Source organism: Corvus brachyrhynchos, unplaced genomic scaffold, assembly GCF_000691975.1.
Source record: "Corvus brachyrhynchos isolate BGI_N302 unplaced genomic scaffold, ASM69197v1 scaffold363, whole genome shotgun sequence".
In the NCBI taxonomy this organism is placed as follows: domain Eukaryota; kingdom Metazoa; phylum Chordata; class Aves; order Passeriformes; family Corvidae; genus Corvus; species Corvus brachyrhynchos.
The window spans coordinates 266343-273866 of NW_008237404.1; the positions used below are offsets into that span (position 1 = coordinate 266343).

Consider the following 7524-nt stretch of genomic DNA (forward strand, 5'->3'; position numbering starts at 1 on the left):
TGGTATCTACTGTGTTAGCAGCTCATTTATCCTGGGAGCAAATTCAATCCCTGCTAATACACACAACTTCCTCTGAGCTGTGTGTTTGCTTGGAGCAGGGGAAGGTGAGTGAGATTAACACTTACACGGTATCACTTATGTCTGAGATGTTTGTGTCACATCTGTCCTCTGTACCTGAGTCAGCTAGAGAGTGCCTGACCTGCAGTTGCAGTGCAGTCTGTGGGACAATTGCTGCTTGGCTTCAAGGCAAGGCTCATTGATCTCATCCAGCATTTTTGTAAGACAGTCAGAATGCCATATTTGGTGTTTCTGGTTTTTTTTTTCATATTTTTATTTTGTGTTATGGAAATGCTTTATGCTCTCTGAAAACACACTGGATTTGATTAATTACATTAAACAAATTTGAGGCACTTTAACTACACTGTAACCCGGCTTTCCAACACAGGGCTTACCTTACACATGCTCCTGACTACCAGCACTGCTTTTGGGAGGCCACCTTTCACACTGCTCTGTGCACAGGATCAAGTAGGTGTAATTTGGTATGCAAGAACCAGCTGTTTTATTTGAAGTCAACTCACGTCTTTCATTCACCCAAACCATCCTGCTGGACTTGCCCATTGAACTCTAGGTAAAAGTGACTTTGACTGACCTACTAGGCCTTATCACCCTGTTAGATTTAATAAGTAATTGATCATTTATCTTGTTCAGATTTATCATTTGTCTTCTGATTAAAGAGTGGAGATTTTCACAAATTAATCATCCCAGTGATTCCTATTTTATTTGGATTCTATGGCTCTAGATTAAACTTGCCAGCACTGCTTACATATTCTGAGGGCGTTCTTTTCCATATGGCTTCCGTTTCCTGGGATAAGAAAATAAAGGAGGCTTTCATGCACGTGCAGAAAATAAGAGTCTGTTGTAATGTTCAAAGTTCAGATGTTCAGCAACTCACCCAGGTACCCTCTTGAGGCAGCAGAGCAGAAGCTGCTGAGCTTAGCCCACATCTTGTCAGTTGTTTTCTGTTTCTAAGGAAGGAAACTTCTCTACAAAAGCTTCTGGATTCATTTTAACCACACTTAACATTGCTATGATGAGGAGTGTACCTCCTCCTTCTCTTGTATTTTCAACTAGGTTTTAATTATGGTAATTTCATGTTTTACTTCCATATGGAAGAACTGCAGCTGAGAGCTTCAAATGAAGCCAGGATCTGTCCCTGCATTAATATTGTTGCAGAGACTGAATTACAAACAGAATGCTTTTTCTAAGAAGCAGATAATGCTGCCTCTGGGCAAAATGTATGAGTAAAAAGCTTCAGTCAGGTAATAGAATAAAAAAACATATTTTAGCAACAACAACAACAACAATAATAATAATAATAACAACAACAATGAGCAGGAGGAGATGGAGGATATGCAAGGTTGCACCAACTAGAAAAAATCAATGCAAGAGTTAAAAAGGAAAATCTTGTCTAGAAACCCTTGTTTAAAAGTTAAGTTCCTGAGTGATACCATCAGTTTGGGATTTGGGCTACTAAGGGGAAGAGTTTGGCTATTTATGGTACTACAAATTAATGTTTGAAAGCTGGCTTTTATAGATTACTGTGTTTCTGCAAAGTTCTGTCGTGGAACTTGAAATTCACTCAGAGCCAAAACAGTTTCCTTTTGTTTTCATCACTTGTCCTTGCTTATGACAAGGGTCAGCATTTTTAAGTACAATGATTTGGAACTGTTTGAAGTAAGCTACTGCCTTGTTCCAGTGTGTTAATCAGGACCTTGTAATTAAAAGTAACCTCCCAACAATGAACCAAGGGCTCTGTGGCTCCTTGGCACACTGCATGGTTTGTTGCTGTGTTGTTAAAACATTTTTATGTTGCTGATGGAACAGCTTAGCTATCCAGGAAGAAAGTAGCCAAGTTTGCCAAGTACTTCACTGTCACACACAGTGTAACACACTGGAGAAAAGGTTAACATGGAATTTATACTTCCTGGTGTACTGGCTGCTGAGAGAGGATGAGTGAATTTTGGGGAACTGGTGGCATTCTTCATCAGGGCTTTGACTTTTCAGCTTGTAAGAAAGCTGAGTTAAATACGTTACTTAAAACCTGAATGGCAGCATAAAATATAAGAAGCATGTGGGGAAGCTAGAAAACAAAAGGTTGAGAACATCATGCTTTTAAGGGATTATTTATTTATGATTTATGTATTACAGTCATTGAGATTGTTAAAAACCAGGAATCCCCCTCCTAATGGTACAAGGAGCAAGTATGACCACCACAAATATTTGGGCAATAGTCCAGAAACCCAACTTACACATCTGCCTATATGCTGTCTTGCCAACTGTGCTCCCTCTTCTCATTTTCTCCTGGAAACCCATCCTTCCTGTTTGTTACTTCACCTCTTTCAACACCCATATTTGGGAGGCTGGAGGCACCCAGATCTCAGCACTCTCTGGCACGACTAGGATTTCAAACAGACACAGCATCATCTAGGCAAGAGATTAAAATCAAACCAAAATGAATGTATTTCACTTGGGGTACCAATTAATTATGGGAAAGTCAGTGAGATACGAGGATTTAGAATCCAAAGAATTAATACAAACAGAAAGGAAGCAGAAAATTTTGTGGAAAACTATCCCAAGAGGACTAGAAAACAGTGTATTCTGAATGCAGCATGTGATTTAGGAAGACTCTAAACTCTAGATTGCCAGAAGATGGGAAAGTAAAATAAAGGGAAACTTTTTCTGTATTCATCTTGTTTCTTGTTCCTCCTTAAGCCACTTGAAGACAAGATAGTTAATTAGATGGCCTTTGGTCCAATTTAATGCAGCAGGTCCTTCCTAAAAACTTTCTTTTGACAATGAGATTCAGAAACAGGACTAAAAATTTTGTCCTGGATATTTCACTATTTATTTCTAGTGTACCTTTTTCTTTTAATTTTAAATATTGACATCTTATCTGCTATGTTTCACAATAGATATATTTATTGTATTTTATTCTCTCAGGTACATTTTAACTTCAGTGTAAGAAACTGTCTTATTTACCACTGATGCTCTGAAGAGATAATGCAGCTGTTGAAGTTTTCACAGTTTTCCCTATGAAACAGGCTCTCATGACTGAAGAATACACATTAGCAGGTTTTGCTTTTATGGATGTAATCTGCTGTGTTTTTTCTGCATGAGGGCATGAAAAAGAGAATGAGAACGAGAGAAAATTGTAGGAACTTTTTCATCCTGTTGCAAAGAAATCAGACTTTCAGGGCGGAGGACAGTGATGTTTATTGTGCACTGACATTAGCAGCATCAAAACAGTATCACTTCCAAGTCCTACAAAGAATACTCCTGTGCTGAGAACTCAATTAGTACATCATTTTACCTTGGCAGCAGCAAGGTACTCAGCTCTTGGGCTGAGGAATTAATCTTCTCAGAGGCTTTAAAATATTGTTAAAAATAAACCAGGATCACTTAAAACATCTTGATGGTAGTTAATCTGCTCCCCTCTGCATCTAGTGTCCAGGCCTAATTGCCTTGTATGACCTGGTGATGAATTGGTCTTATGAATAGTGCTGTGCCTGGATTACTTTGCTGTTGCTAACCTAAATATTTGCAGGGGGGATTGCCCTTCTTTCAGGGCCTGCTTTGTATTGTGTGGGGCTGTTAAGACTGAGAAGCCTTAATGTAATTGATACAGCAACATGCAGACATGCCAACTTCTGTCTTCTTTTCTTTTTTTTTTTCTGTTTATTTTGTTGCTGCTTCTCTGTGTTCTGACTATAGTGGAAGATTTGGCATTAACTGTTGGAAGGTGAACTCTGTATTCCATGTTTCCACATTTTTCAACTGAACTTTGAGATAACAAAAAGTAGTGGAAGAAAGGCCCTGAAAGTCAACTGTTGTGCTTGTGGAGCATATACAACATGGGAAAGATGTTTTGTTTTATTAACATGTCCAAACTCAGGTCACCAGAATGAAAATATTACTGCTAGTAGTGTGTTTAGAGTCCAAGCCTTCTTAAGACTTCTTTGCTTTGGTCAAGACTGCTGGCAGTGGTTGTAAAATGCAATGGTAGTTTCCAGAGCGGGAATGGTCCTCTGAAAATGCAACAGATTTCCAACTAGGAGCAACCAAAGGCAGAAATTCTGCAGCCACATGAATATTACCAGATGCTAAACCATCTCATGATGGAAATCCTGGTTGTCGTGGGCAACTTAAACCATTCCCATATCTGCTAGAGAGACAACACCGCAGGGCACAGGCAATCTGGGAGGTTTCTGGAGTGCATTGAGGGTAATTCCTAACCCTGGCAACTGAGGAGTCAATGAGAAACAGCACTCTGCTGGACCTCCTTGAGCTTACAAACATGAAACATCTGGCTGGGCATGTGAAGGCTGGGAGCAGCTTTGGCTGCAGTGACCCATAGCGATGGAGTACAAGATTCTTAGAGGAGGAAACAGGACAAATAGCAGGATCACAGCCCTGGGCTTCAAGACAGCAGGCTTTGGCCTCTTCAGGAACATCCTTGGAAGATTTCTGTGCTATAACATCTTGGAGCAAAAATAGGTAGTTGTCTTTCAAGAATCACCTCCTGAATACTCCAGTCCAATAAGCAGGAAAACAAGCAAGGATGGCAGGAGGCCTGCATGGATGAACAAGGAGCTCCTGATAATTTAAACATCAAATGGAAGAATACAAGAGTGTAGTGGGTTTACATGGCAGGGTTTTGTCTGTGGGGGCTACAGGGTGGCCTCTATGAATAGGAATGAAGAGCTGGGAGAGTATAGGCTAATCAGCCTCAGCTCAGTACCCAGGAAGGAGGTGGATCAAATCTTCCTGGAAGCCTTTTCCAAACATATGAAGGACAAGAAAGTGATTTGGAGTAGTCAACATGGATTTGCAAAGGGGAAATCATGCCTGGTCAAGCTGATAGCCTTCAACAACAAAATGACCAGCTCCAAGGACAAGGGGAGAGCAGTGGGTCTTAGCAAAACTTTTGACACTGTTTCTGATAACATGCTTCCAGGTAAACTGATGAAGCTTGGACAAGGCAAGTGATGGTTAGGGGATGTAAAACTGGGTGAACCACTGGGTTCTAAGACATGTGATCAATGGCATGAAGCCCATCTGGAAACCAGGCACTAGGGCTGTACCTCAGACACCAGTGCTGTGGCCAGTACTGGTTAGCATCTCCATTCTTGATGGGACAGTGCACCCTCAGCACATCTGCAGGGGATACAAAACTAGGAGTAGCACCTGTTACACCAACTAGAGCATCTGACATATGATGACAGGCTGAGACAGCTGGAACCATTCATCCTGGAGAAGAGGATGCTGAAGGGATTTTACTAATGGGCATAAATACCTGATGGGAGTGAAGCAGTAAAGAGGAAAATGAGAACAGGGACAGACTCTTCTCACTGGTGTCCAGTAAAAGGGCAAGAGACAATCTGCACAAACTGAAATACAGGAAATTTCTGAAATTGCTGAAATACTGGAACAGGCTGCCCACAGATGCTGTGGAATTTCCATCCTGGTAGACTTCAAAATATTATTTAAAACTTGACAGGACATGGCTCTGCTCACCTACTTTAGCTGACCCTGCTTTGAGCAGGGGAGTTAGACCAGGTGACCTCCATAGGTGTCTTCCAACCTCCCCCATTCTGTGAGGGGGGCTGGACTGGATGGTATCCAGAGGTGTCTTCCAACCTCAACTCAACCTGCTATTCTGTGAGTTGCAGATTGACTGAAGATCAATTTGTGCCATGCAGTATTATTTGTGTTTCAGTTTCTCCCAAAATTTCAAACCACAAAGATATATTTAGTATTTTCTTCACTTTCTCCCCTCCCAGCACCATGATCAAAACCAGTGTTTATATGGCAACCCCCTAGATGAGCACCCTGGTGAGTGACCTGAGACCAGGAAAATTACTTGGACTTAGCATTTTTGATAATCTTTACTTAAAGATTTATAGAAGCAGAGGAAAGTCCCCTTAACTTTTGTGGACCTTGTGTCTGACTCAGAAGGCTGAAAATTGTAAAAACCCAGTCTTGCATGAGAAAATCATGGCTCTGAAGAGTTTGTTTCCTCCTTTTCAGTGAAGACCTTGAGCATAAGTCAGACATTGCAGAGTTGTAGTTCTGTCTTTATCCTCTCATACAGTTAACTTCCTTGATACTGGTATCCCAGTAGGGCATTCAGCTAAAATGAATTTAACTAATAATAGGGAATTCCATAGTATCTGAGTTTCAGATTATTGCATGAGACATAATATGAAGCCTCATACTTCACTATAAATTATTAATTAGTTTTGAAAATTATCTTGGATATGTAAACCTATTATTGAGGAAATCTGCTGGTATTTCCACTTTTAATAAATGAATATGATATTGCCATTAAAGATTCTCATTTTGATTATTCATGGAATAACTAAAAGAACTCTAAGACAGAAATTAATTTCTCTTTGAATTAGTGTTCTCTTGCATTCACAATTGCAGTTATTCTTCACATCTTTCTAATTCAGAAAAAAAATGCAATTGAAAGTTGATTATAACTTCTGGGGAGGAAAAGGGAAGATTGAACCACATTCCAGCAGATCTTCTGTAATACAGAACTTGGTCTTCTATATAGGGATGTACAGGAGGGAGCTGTACAGGTCCTTCTGACTGGAGAGCACAAAGCCAGGGGCACTCTATATTTCTATATGTGATGCCAGGCTCTCGAGATAAATGTGGGTCTCTGGGAAAGTGTAGCTGCACCCCCATTGTACACCCGTCAGGAAAAGCAGGGAGGCTCATGTCCCTGGCACATTTCTGGCAGGTGTCTATCTGGTTTTCCACGCTGTTCTGCCACTGGGATAACTCTGCTCCCCACCAGCAGTGTCTGCTGCAAACCCGGTTGCCTTCCTGTGCCACTTCGCAGCTCTCACAGACATAATTGTACCTTTGATTTCTGCCTCTTTCATCTGCTTCAGATTCATCAGGCATGAGTTTGGAATTTGGTGCTCTTGCTGACACCTGCCACTACTAGAGCTGGGTGATAAAATTTTGAGGTTCCTTGTTATTTTCACTTTCATGGATGTGTACTCAGAGTGTACCATTCTGGGTAATCCATTTTGTCCACGCTGTCAGGTGCAGTTGCTCAGGGTAGATTCCCACTCATAATAACCAGCTCACAGTCTGCACAATACTTACTACAAGGCTTTGGTTGCAAGTTTAGATTATTTCTGCGTTGGCTACTTAATTTTACTTTCCCCAGCACACTCCCAAACCTTTGCTTCCATATGGTAAATATATAGAAATGCTGCATACAAGACTCTCCAAGATAAAAACTTTAAAGAAATGTTCCTGTAAATGTTCTTCCTTCCGTGTTACAGTTATTCCAAGTGTATGTTTAACTTGCTGATTTCACATGCTGCTGTGCAGCCGTTTGTTATATATTAACTTAAGGTTCAATCCCACAAGGTACTGACTGCAGCTGGATCATGCTGAGTCCCTTTTCCTCCCAGCAGTGTTTAAAGGCTTACACAGGGTTCA

At 40.8% G+C, this 7524-nt stretch overlaps 1 protein-coding gene across 3 annotated transcripts in view; it reads left to right on the plus strand.

Annotated features, from left to right (window-relative positions):
- Positions 1-7524, plus strand: part of SPATA13 (spermatogenesis associated 13) — a 169233-nt gene that overhangs the window by 104860 nt on the left and 56849 nt on the right. The window lies entirely within an intron of this gene.